Source organism: Pantherophis guttatus, chromosome 2 (genome assembly GCF_059756535.1).
Source record: "Pantherophis guttatus breed Tessera chromosome 2, ASM5975653v1, whole genome shotgun sequence".
Lineage (NCBI taxonomy): Eukaryota > Metazoa > Chordata > Lepidosauria > Squamata > Colubridae > Pantherophis > Pantherophis guttatus.
This window is the reverse complement of record NC_142064.1, coordinates 25,177,948-25,191,563: the sequence shown is the minus strand read 5'-3', so window position 1 is coordinate 25,191,563 and position 13,616 is coordinate 25,177,948.

Genomic DNA, 13,616 nt, shown 5'->3' with positions numbered 1-13,616 from the left:
GCTGTTTCAAAGTCTAGGCTTAATAATTCCCTTTGTACATTAGGTGTACAGAATTATGATTAGAGCCATGTAGAAAAATTCTGCTTCCTTCCTTTCTACTCATTTTCATTCAAAAAGATGAAAGGGAATATACTTTTATACTTCATTTCAAAGGGAAAGAGTACTGAGAAAACTTTTCCTGCATGCAACGTGATACTCTTGAACAGATCTTAATGCTGGTGCTTTGCCTTTCACTGGATCATCTGGTCTATTGCCTCGATGGCTTTCCACACTTCTGTGCAGTCTGAAAGGGAGACATCATGAGTGGACCAGGGCTGGCCTTTCTATCAAAATGACAATATGCTTACAATGACATCATGACCCAAGTCCCACCTTTGTGAACCTGAAGTCTGACACACGCTCATAGGCATGGTATTTATGACATGGATGTGATGATGCAAATCCCATCACTTGTTCTCCAATAAAGATGAGCATGGAAGGAATTCCTCCCAGTGGGCTTTTTCAGGTGGGGAATTGTTGATAAGGAGGCTTCAGAATCACATAAAGAATGATGCAATTATAATTATGTAATTGTATTATATACATATATAATAGAAAGTAATCACACCCCTCCACCACCTTCAATAATAAAGAAAGCTCAAAAGCACCATCAACAAAAAGTTGAAAGACATTCATTCTTAAGCACCCTGAGAAATATTAAAGTCTGTGTCTTGGGGGGTGGGTGGGAAGAGTGGAGTTTCACTGCAGAACACTTTTGAGAATGTACAATCAGATATTAGCTCATAATTAATTATTATATCAATCTTATTTTCCAATAAACTTTGAATAAGGACCAGAAGCCAATACCTGCCCACTCAAAAACAGTATCAAAAGGAGAAATAAATGTAGGTGGAGTATATTGTCTTCCTGGCCAGGGTATTTTGGCAAACTAAATACGAAGGTGTTGTGCATAACAAGACCATAGAGGTCAGGAGGGCCCTGTTTTCCCCTGTGATCAGGAAGACATTATCTATCACAAGCCCGTGCTCTCTCATGCTGGCCAAGATCCAAAAAAACTATCCGACTAATTTTTGGAGCTGAAGAGGTCCTGACATCAGGTTTCATTTTCTCATAAATGATTGCCTTTGTGCCATTATGGCACACTGCTTTTTCAAATGGAAGGAAATGTCAAAATCAGTTTGTGATATGAAATTAGAAGAGTGGCATTTCCGGAATCTATTCAAAGGAGAATAAGAACATTCCACTAGTTGGGTTCAGGAAGCTGCTGCTACCATCAGGTCAGATGACCATTTAGCCCAGGGTCATGCCCCTGAGTAAGATGGACTTACTAGGAACTCAGGGGAAATGTTACATAACATTTGGATGGTTTCCTTGTTCATAACAACCAGGGTACTCTTATATATGCTTACATCGAATTGCAATCTCTACTGTAGTATCAGTATAAAATCCATTTTCTGAACTCCAGATTATTATTTTTTTGTTGTTGTTTTAACCTAAGTATTGTCAACAGCTCTAGACAACTCACTCCTTACTTCTAAATCCAGATTAAGTTCAATCGTGATAAAACGAAGTGGCTATGGATATTTGGACACCGACCCCAGATCTGGGGATGCCCATCTTTAGTCTAGGATGGGGCTGCACTTCCCCATTCAAGACCAATCTGACAATCATCCTGGACTCACAAGTCCTGTTTGAGAAATAGATGGCTACTGTGGCCAGAAGGAACCAGTTGTATCTGTTCCTAGATTGGCCCTCCAGTTAGTCACTCATGCTCTAGTTGCTTCATGAATTATTGCAGTGATCTCTACATGGAGCTGTCCTTGAAGAACACAGCTGGTTCAGAATGTGGCAACATGGGTAGTGACACCTGTCACAAGATGCTTACGTGTCATGCCTGATGCACAAGTTGCACTGGCTGTCAACTTGCTTCCAGTGCAATTCAAGATCCTGGTTATTTCTTACAGCAACTACCTATAGCCTATATATAATACCATTCAGGCTAATTTGTTTATTTTCTAAGAAAAGTTCCAAGGGCTCTCTTATGTGAAGCTAAGTAGCTTACTTTGAAATAAATATGTGGTTTGAGACTGGTGGTATGCTTTGTAGTATAGAATGCTAGTTATTTTACAAGAACTTACTAATAAGTTATATCTTAGGACAGATATAATGTCTGGAGGGACATCTCTGGGTATTCCAGTAGTAGCAGAGTAGCCTAACCCTGAGTATTGCTGTTCTCTGTTTTGTATCTTTTCACTGGCCTGGGAAGTGGAAAAGTCACCCAGAAGAACAGAGTGGTAAGGGTCTAGGACTTTTAGTCTCCTACCCATGGCCATGCCTCCTTCTCCCCAGCTTTACTCCTCGGGTGATTCTCCTCTGACGTTTCCCCTCGGCTGTCATGCCCCTAGCTGTTCGCCCTGGCCAATGGACCATGACCCCTCCATCCCACATGATTCGGCACAACCGATTCGCAGAAGGAGGGTTCATCCTGGGTTTTTCGCCACCTGGGACAGTTAGCCACCAGTAGCTATAAGCCAAACGCTTGTTAGGAAAAGGAATGGGAGGGGTGGAAAGTAACAAAGAACAGGAAGGGAAGAGCGGGGGGGAGGGGCAGTAAGTACCCAACTTAATCTGAAGGGAAGGGAGACAAGAAGGGAGACAAGAAAGAAAAGAAAGAAAAAGGAAGGAAGGAAGGAAGGAAGGAAGGAAGGAAGGAAGGAAGGAAGGAAGGAAGGAAGGAAGGAAGGAAAGGAAGGAAGGAAGGAAGGAAGGAAAGAAAAAAAGAAAGAAAAAGAAAGAAAAGGAAGGAAGGAAGGAAGGAAGGAAGGAAGGAAGGAAGGAAGGAAGGAAGGAAGGAAGGAAGGAAGTGGCGAGCTTGCGAAAAACCCAGGACGAACACTCCTTCTGCGAATTGGCCACACCAAAGCGTGTGGGAAGGAGGGGCTGTGGCCCATTGGCCAGGGTGAACAGCTAGGGGCATATCAGCTAAGAAGAAACGTCAGAGGAGAATCACCTGAGGAGTAAAGCTGAGGGGAGAAGGAGGCGCGGCCAAGGGTAGGAGACTAAAAGACCCATTCTGAGTGGTAAACTACTCCTATAACGCTGCCAAGAAAATTGCCTGGAAACAGTCTCTGGGTATCAAGCTCTTTAATACATAACAGAAACACAAGATTTGCTTACAAATCTTTTGAAAATCCAGGTAATCAGTGCTTTCTGAATCATTCTTACCCACTTGATTTTGGTGAGACAACACTTATTTTGCAGAAGGTGCCAGGCCTTCGCCTTATGTGTTTTTTGATAGTTTTATCTTTGATGACGTTTTTCACAATTTATATATAGCTGAGCCAGGTTTACTGGCTCAGCTATAATAGGTTCCCAGTCTTAGGAAATATGATAAGATTTCCTTCTTATATATAAAAGTGAAAACCACTCACACATTAATCACAAAATCTCCAGAACCGTAAAGCCTACAAACTTAAAATTTGCCACGTATGTTCCTCTTGGCTTCTAGGTGCTCACTAAGAAAGGATTTTTCGAAATGACCATCAGAGCATTAGTATTTCCTATATTATTATAACATGCTCTGATGCTAATAAGTTATGGGGCAAGCCTGAGGAGAGAAGGGGATAGGAGATGATCTATGGGGCAAGCCTGAGGGAGAGAAGGGGAGAGGAGAGGTCGATTGTAACTACTCATTTTCAAACTCTAAGTGTCGATTTATCAAGCCCAATCACATAGTTTCGTAGCGGAGCACGGTTATTCAGCTAGTTTTAGATAAGAATAATTATGTATTTTCTGGAACGGGAAATTTTAATACTTCTCTTAGTATTATTCCAGATAGTCCTCGACTTATGATCACAATTGAGCCCAAAATTTTTGTTGCTAATGAGACAGTTATTCAGTGAATTTTGCCCCATTTTTTGACCATTTTTGCCACAGTTGTTAAGTGAATCACTGCAGTTGTTAAATTAGCAACACGGTTGTTAAGTGAATCTGGCTCCCCCATTGACTTTGCTTGTCAGAAGGTTGCAAAAAGTCATCATGTGACCCCAGGACACTGCAAATGACACAAATATGAATCAGTAGCCAAGCATCTGACTTTTGATCATGTGACCACATGGATGGTGCCATGGTTGTAAGTGTGAAAAACGGCCATAAATCACTTATATCAGTGATGTTGTAACTTTGAATGATCATTAAATGAACCGTTGTAAGTCAAGACTACTTGTTTTTTGACTTAGTACATCAAGCTGCCCCTTGGCCCTGGTCATTTTCAAGAATTGTTCTGGTAGCAGGGAGAAGCAAAGTTGTGACTGTGAATAAAAGCAAATGACACCTTCCAGTACAGCATATCTTTTCTATAGGTTTGTGTCAAATCACAATATTAAAACATATACATAATTTGTGAACATACTAGATTTTTAACTTGAAGCAGTTTTATCACAATAATGGCCACTTGATCTGTCGGAAGCAGCATAAGAAGCTGTGTTACAGCAAATTCATCTAATGGCACATTGCTTTATTTAAAAGCTCTCTAGGGTTTCATTGGGACGTGGCGGCTCAGTGGGTAAGATGCTGAGCTTGTCGATCAGAAGGTCGGCAGTTCAGCGGTTCGAATCCCTAGTGCCGCGTAATGGGGTGAACTCCCGTTACTTGTCCCAGCTTCTGCCAACCTAGCAGTTCGAAAGCATGTAAAAAATGCAAGTAGAAAAATAGGGACCACTTTGGTGGGAAGGTAACAGTGCTCGGTGTGTCTTCGGCGTTGAGTTATGCTGGTCACATGACAACGGAGACGTCTTTGGACAGCGCTGGCTCTTCGGCTTAGAAATGGAATGAGCACTGCCCCTAGAGCCGGAAACGACTAGCACGCATGTGCGGGGGAATCTTTACCTTTTAGGGTTTCATGCTGAACACTTTCCCGTCCCAGTGTGAAGCAACCAATGATTTAACCAGAGATCTTCTGTTTGAAAAACACAGTCAATGAACTGCAGCCCTATCCTTCGCCTTTGAACACTGGTAAGAGTCTTTTTTTTCCTCTCAAAAGCATGACTATCTCATAATTTTTCTGGCCTGAAGCATGTACATTGTTTCCAAAACTTGCCTGAGCTTAGCCAAGGCTGAGATATGCAGTGTAAGTGAGAATCCCCACTAGAGCATTTTATAAGCATTTCCCACCCCCACCCCACACACCCCAATTCATAATATATAGAGCAGAGGTGTCAAACTGGATTTCTTCAAGGGCCAGTTCAGCATTGTAGTTCGCTTCCATGGGCTGGCTGGGTTGGGAGAAGAGATGGAATGGATGCCTCCTGCACGTGGGACGTAGGATGGACACCTCCTGCAGCACACTGCTGGCCAAAATGGGGCATGGGGGCAGCTAGGTTTTTTTGGCTTGGACAGTGTTAAGGATATTGTTGTGTTAATCAACCAGCAGAGCGTAGAGCACAGAGAAACGGTGCTGAGAGCGATGAATAAAATACATACAAACTGGTTTATCAAAGTTTTTACTTTGTAGTGAAAAACAATCTCATAGTCTTTAATCAATCCAAGTCTTTGCCAGTCAAATCAGTCCAGTGATACAAAAGTTTTCTTACCATACAAAACCTGCTAGCAGCACATACACGCTGGTAACAGATCACGATGGTAGCATATCCACCCACGATGATAACATCTCAACACACGATAGTAGCATATCATCAATGACTACATTTCAGCTCCCTTCTTAAATACAGTTACAACAGAGTTTATCCAATCAGGATACAGTGACTCAGCATTACTATGACTCAGCAGTACTTCTTAAAGTCATAGAATACATATTCATGTTAAAGTCATAGAACACATATATTGTCCATATATTGCCTGGACAACCTGTTAGGCATACACCATATCCTAACAGACAGCTTCCTGCAGCACTCTGCCAGATCCGGCCCATGGGCCTTGACATCCTTGACATAGAGGAACACATGATACAGTACCTACATTTCTTGTACAGTCACATTGATATTAAACAGTAAATTAGATCCTGCATAGGTCTTCTCTGTTTTGTTTCTTAATCATTGCAAGGTAAGGCAGAATATCTGAACAGGCAATCCCCAATTTATGAGGATCAGAATTTTCATTGCTAAGCAAGGGAGCTTGTTAAGTGAATCACACCCTATTTTACAAAAAAAAATGTCACAGTTGTTAAGTTTAATTAATCAAGTTGTTAATCAAGGGTGGCTTTTGGAAGCCAATTGGGATGGTTGCAAATGGCAGTCGCATGACCCTGGGATGCTGCAAATATATGCCATTGCCAAATAGTAATAGCAATAGCCCTTAGATGTATATACTGTAGTGACCAAAATTGTGGAAACCTTTTGGGGAAAAGTGTATTTTTGATGGCTAATAACACCACTTTTTTGGGGGGGAGTAGTACCATAAAATTATATATCAATGGAAAGATAATTTAATCAAGAATGTAATGCTTTTCAACCTTTGTTTGAGAGATAAAAGTGACTTTTTTCATGGAATTCTAAATTTTTTGGCCAAATTCCTGCAGTCTGCGCCAAACAGTCCTTGCACTCAACTTCACATTGCATTGTGCCATTTCATCTTGTAAACACCCAGATGATTTTCTTCTGTCATGGAGGCACAGTCTCTTAATTCTTCTGTCATCGCTTCTGTTGTGCACCTTTTCCTGCCTTTACCAGTGTGGTTTTGTAGTGACTTATACCTTCTTATATCTCTTCAAAAATTTAGAAATGCCACCTTTGGTTAAGTTTCCACCAATTTTACTTCTAATTTCTTTATAACTATAGCCTTCTTCACTTAATAATACTATTTTACATTGCTTTCTGGGCGACCAGTCAACTCTTTGCACCATTACTTTAATTTTATTATGTTTTACAAGCTCACTAAATGAAAGAACACAAAAAAACCCAACCAACTTGATAGCAATCACATAACACACTGACAAATGTTCTCTTCTCAGCTTCAATATATGATATCAATAACTGAATCCTACTGTGATCTGATTGGCTCATTGCCAAAACAAGATGACACCTGATTGGCTCTCTAAACAATCCTGCTCACTAGCTACAACCAGATGAAGGAAAGCTACCTGATATCAACCCAAGCAAGTTGTGCTTCCTTTTTCTGGTTATTTGTCTATACCTTTTCATAGAATACAGATAATTGAACAAATTTGTTCTTGATTACATTCTTGATTAAATTATCTTTCCATTGATATATAACTTTATGGTACTACTCCAAAAAAAAGGGGGTGTTATTAGCCATCAAACCTCAAAAATACATTTTTCCCAAAATTTGGCCACTACTTTACAGTGCTTTACAGCCCTAAGTGGTTTACAGAGTCAGCATATTGCCCCCAACAATCTGTGTTCTTATTTTACCCACCCCAGAAGGATGGAAGGCTGAGTCACCCTTGAGCCTGGCAAGATTTGATCTGCCAAATTGCAGGTAGCCGGCAGTCAGCAGAAGTAGCCTGCAGTACTGCACTCTAACCACTGTGCCACCAAGGCCCATCAAATGCCCGTATTTTGATCATGTGACTACGGGGATGCTGCAACAGTTGTAAGTGTGTGGACCTGTCATAAGTCACTTTTTGAGAGCTAATATTGAATGGTGACTAAATGAATGGTTGTAAGTCGAGGGCTATCTGTAATTATTTCTAGATAAGCAAAATAGAGAATCTCTTTTAAAAGTAATACTGTGGCAAAATCTTTCCTACAAATACTAAAAATGTTCTTCCACTATTAAAAAAAGTGTCTGCTTTTCTTTTTCTTTCTCATGGTACTTTTGATTTTCTTTTGGATCTCACTTAGTGGAGTTTTTGACTCCCATTATTGTTTTACTTCCATTATTGTTTCATGTGGCTTGTGAGTGTTCTTCCTTTTTCACTTACACTGTTGCTCATTGCTCTGGAGCCACTTTAAAAAAAAGTTGTACAGATAGAATTCATGAAATTTTCTTGAAGAAGCTAGAAAGGCTGCCAACTCCTGGAGAAATTATTGAATAAGTAACAGAATTAGAACTGGTGCCATGAAGAACATTTTCTCTACATTGTTTGTACCATTTCCGACATTTTTCCTACCATTTTTCATTTAATTCACTGAAAAAAAAACCCAATTTGCCTTTTGAAACATTTTTGAAACATTAAAAAAAACAGTGAACACTTCACAAGTGCACTATGAAGCTCTTGTTTTATGCAATGGACTTGCAGGATGTGTAAATATCTATTTTTAATTGTACAGTCCTCCCTTTAGTAGTCTGCAGCCTCCTTATAATGTAAAAAAGAAAATTAACTATAATGTCCATTGTCCTCTCGGTTGATTAAAAAAAAAAATCCTAAAGCACCCTAAAGAAATTTGAAAGAAATGTTCAAAAGAATAAGTTTAGTGGGGGCACGAGAACTTTTGGTAAACCTCCATGATTCTGGTGGTCTCTTCCATAATGGTTAGTTCCAAATAGGTAAAAATGCCGCAGACCATTTTGTAAACAAGCACTTGCAAGCTTCTTTGGGATCAATAAAAAGAGCCAGCTCCTTACTAGATCATAGGAAAGCTGCCTTAAAGAAAATCAAGTTGTACCTGCCCTATCAATTGGGACAAATTGGTTCTAAATGGGAAGTGGTTTAGTTATTGGAATGGCAGTTATTGGAAGCCCAGCTTTATACTTCTCAATAAATCTTGCTGAAGTCAACTCAGTGAGAATCAACCTTAGAAAGTATCACTTTGGATTTTAGGCAGCACCAAAGACCCTATTAGTGTGGACTGTATAAATACGGTTAAACAAATAAGTCCCGAAGCTGCATCAGTGTGAATATTTAGGGAATTTCCTCAAGACATTTTTAAATAATTGCATGAATTGTCTGAACTTCAAAGAAGTTTCTTGTGGGAGGGGACCATAATATCTTCCACCAAACTGAATGAGAATTGTGAAAATAAGACAGAAGTTTGACAGACCACTGTTTTGATAGATAGATAGATAGATAGATAGATAGATAGATAGATAGATAGATAGATAGATAGATAGATAGATGATAGACAGACAGGCAGACAGACAGGCAGACAGACAGACAGTATGTCATATATATATATATAAGTGGATAAGTGGATATTCGGAATCAAGCAATAAGTCTCTTTTTCAGGAACCAAGAGAAAGGTTCTGGCTTCTGGGAGACAAGCTAATCTAAGAGCCTAGTAAAATACATGAGATTCCAATAACACAAGGGGTCAAATACCTTTTATAAACCCAAAATAAAAGTGATGGCATGCAAAAAAAATAAAGGGCAAAGCAGAGGAGTGTACATGTTCTAGCAAAGAAAAGGAAACAGAGGTATTTCCTTTATTATTTTTTCCTGAGCCCAACCAATTTCAATGTGATATGTTTGACCCCATTTCGGGAAAAATGGTGAGAATGAGCCCACTTTCGTAAGCAGTATCCTAAACATTCACTAAAGGGGAAAGGGCCTCATCTGCTTGGCAGGGTGACTTGACTATGACAGTCTGTTGACAATTCTGTTTTGTAGACCCTAAAAAAGAGCCCCTTGTGGTTTTCTAATAGGTGGGATCTTATTCAAAAAGTAATTGGTTTGGTTATGGGGAGGAGGTGTTTTGTCACTTTTTAGAATGCAAACAGCAACTTAAGGATGCACAATGGTGTAGTTCGCAGTGGGGCAAGCTGCACATGAAACCTAAGGACCCATTCAGGCAAGACCTAGATTTCAGATCTCCCCATGAGGCTGCAGAAGTTTGGGATCTGTGTAGCCAATTTATCAAAGATTTCCAAAATGGAAAGCCTAGACTTCAGAAGGTTTTGTTAAATCTTTAACATGCTGGATGAATTTGAAATAATACTCGAAAGAAGATACTGTATTATTAAGCTTTGCTCATGCACTCTGATGTTTGCAAAGGCCTGAGCAATTTGCTAATAACTCTAAATCCTGACTCATTTCAGTATTTGGAGGTTTTGATTCAACTCGACATTTCCCACAATTTAATTAGATTATAGACAGAGCAAACTTCTAAAATTATGGTCCATCCCAAGCCATATGGCCTACAGCAGTGGTGGATAATTAAGCTTCACATAGCTACAAAGAATAAGGATATCCGTGCTGGGAGGTGAGCAGTGGCTTTTATATGTATCCCAGCATTCTCCAAATTACAGGTGGTTCAACCATCCAGAAATCAAGGACCTACCCTGATGGCCAACTGCCCACCAACAGTTTCTGAGAAATCAAGGTCCTTTATTTCATCAATCTGTTTTCAAATCAGCAACCAGATACCTCTTACCAGTTTCCAAGTACTACTATTCCACGGGCTCAGTCAAGGATTCAAGGTAGCATGATTATGATTTATAATAACATGGGATTTGGGGGGAGTACTACCTGATCCAGATATGGCCTTGAGTCAGGTGAAGAGAAGAAAGAATGTTGAACAAAGCAATTGCTACATAAGTACCTGTCGTCCCAAAGGTGCTTTTTCAAGAGGCAACTGGACTTTCTGTTTTTTCTTTGAAGACGTTTCGCTTCTCATCCAAGAAGCTTCTTCAGCTCTGGCTGGGTGGTGGAGAATGGAAGGATTTATACTTCTTGCAGACAGCTTGTCATTTGCAATCTTTTAGGGAGTCGTTGAGGCCTCCTGGAGGTTTATCTGTGATGTCAGGGCCACCTGAGTAGTGCAAATGGGTGTGGAGCTTTCTTGGAACCATTGAAAGGGCTGTGTTGTAGACTAAATGATGTCATATCCCTCCCCCTCTGTTGAGTGTGGCTGTTCAATTTTGACATGGACCTCTAAAACAGGGCTGTCAAACTCACGGCCCACGGGCCAGATGCATCATGTGCCTCCCATACTGACGCCTGGTTTAGTGAAGGGGGAAAAAGTCATGATACGTCACGTGATTCTGCCATGACACCATGAGTTTGACATTCCTGCTCTAAAAGAATGCAAATGACCAGGTGTCTGCAAGGAGTATAAATCCTTCCATTACTCACCTTCTAGTCAGAGCTGAAGAAGCTTCTTGGATGAGAAGCAAAACATCTTCAAAGAAAAAACAGAAAGTCCAGTTGCCTCTTGAGAAAGCCCCTTTGAGACAACTTGGATGACTGAGAATCTCCATAGACATGTCTTTCCTTTCTCTTCCCAATACAGCTTCATCCTATACCATACATGGAACACTGTACTGAATTGTATTGCATTGTATTGGAATATATTATACTGCCTTAGCATTGTGTTTCATTTGAAATTATATTATAAATATTATATTATGACAACTTACCTTATGATATTTAAACTCCATTAAATCTACTTAAGAACTACAGGATGCTTGTAGCACACATAAAAATGACAATTGTAAAATAGACATACACATAAATAATACAGTTGCTGTCCAAACAAAGGTATTAAGCACAAATGAATCCAAAGTAGTCATAAAAGTGCCAAAAGTGCCAGTTTCAACTCAGAATGGGTTACAGTGCTTTTGAGAAGAGAGGTAACGATTTATAGCAGCAAAGAAGACAGAGGTCAACCTATTTTCCAAAGCACCAGAAGGCAAGACAAGGAACAAAATGGATGGAAACTAATCAAGGAGAGAAGCAACCTGGAATTAAGGAGAAACTTCCTAACAGTGTGGACAATTAATCAGTGGAACAGCTTGCCATCAGAAATTGTAGGTGCTTCATCACTGGAGGTTTTTAAGAAAAGGTTGGACAGCCACCTGTCTGAAATGGAATAGGGTCTCCTGCTTGAGCAGGGAGTTGGACTAGAAGACCTCCAAGGTCCCTTCCACCTCTTACTTTGATTGATTGAGAAAGCCAGCTCAGTAGTATTATTATTATTGTTTAGACTTCTATACCGCTTCATAGTGCTTTACAGCCCTCTCTAAGCGGTTTAGAAAGTTAGCATATAGCATATTGCATATTAGCATATTGCCCCAAACAATCTGGGTCCTCATTTTACCCACCTCAGAAGGATGGAAGGCTGAGTCAACCTTGAGCCGGTGAGATTTGATCTGCTGATTTGCTGAACTAGCAGTCAGCTGAAGTAGCTGCAGTACTGCACTCTAACCACTGCGCCACCTCGGCACAATACCTACATTGTGCTTAAAAGATCTATGCTTTAACACAGAGATAAAACTCTTATTTAAAATTTTGGAAATGTTAACAGTCAATAGATACAATATTGAATAAAATGGCCAACGTGTTTCCAATTGCTAAAATTTCGTGAGACAGATATAAATTCTCTGAACCTCAAACTTCATTGGAAGTACAAAGATGATACTCTCAGTGAAATTAGTATTGTACAAATGTGAGGATTCTCATTTGAACATGCACATGCACATCCCCCCCCCCGACACACACACACACACACACAAACACACTCTTCAGGTATTTGCCAATATAGCTGTTATGGTGGGAATGACTTATTAGGTAGATTCATTAGGCTTAGCATTATTTGCTTTCAAATAATAGAAAAGCTGATTATCTAAAATAGCCATTCCTTTCTTTTTTTTTTTTTTTTTTTTTTGAGATTATATTATTAGCTCATTGCAATAAGCAGGCCTTTAAAATGTTTGTAAAATGCACGGCATGCAGATTTTCAAAGTTCTTGGACAAGGAGAAAGGGAGAGAGAAAGACACACAGTGTCGATGTATTCTTCTAGCCTAGGCCTTAGTCTGAAGATAGATTTCTTTCAAATCTAGCAGGGGAACAATTAATAAAGGAACCCATTAAGGTCTGATTGTTGCTGCTAAAAAGGAAGGTTGAATTTCAGTCCTTTGAAGTAACTGAGAATGATTCAGGCCTCATTACAGAGATATAATCTACATTCATACATTTATGTTAGTGATTCAGATCTATTGGGACAGATTGAATTCCGTTAAATAGTGCATCTTTCCTCTGGAACTTTTCTCAGGCCTTTTCAGACTAAGCTAAGAGGGAACCTAACAATACAAAATAGTACGGTACTTAGCGCTTCAACTGTGCTTTAAAAGAAAAGACTATACAGAGAGCAGAAAAAAGGAATGAGATAGAATCTAAAAAGCTACGTCAGCTTTTCATTGGGCCTGTTTTGTAAGTGCCCATCTTGTCATCGCTCAGTAGAGAGAAAAAAGAGGTCTATGAATGTTTCTTCACCTGCTCGAACTGAATTTTATATGACAGCATTTACCTTGTTTTAAAGGAAAATGATTTTATTTATTTATTTATTTATTTATTATATTTCTATACCGCCTTTCTCCCGTAGGACTCAAGGCGGTGTACAGTCAAGAAAAATATAGACACACAAACATCATAAAATTGCTAATTAAAATTATTACTTAGTTTGGTCAATTAAATAAAACCCAGAATTAGATCACATTTAAAAAATCATTCACATGTTCATATGTTTAGCCCTGCCTGTTGGAACATCAGGGTCTTGAGGGCACAGCGGAAAGCACGGAGATCAGGGTTATTCCGTATCTCCAGGGGCAGTTTATTCCAAAGGGTTGGAGCCCTCACAGAGAAGGCCCTCCCTCTGGGAGTCGCCAGTCGACATAATTTGACTGACGGTACCCTGAGTAGTCCCTCCCTGTGAGAACGAACTGGTCGGTGGGAGGCTATTGGTGGCAAAAGACGGTCTCG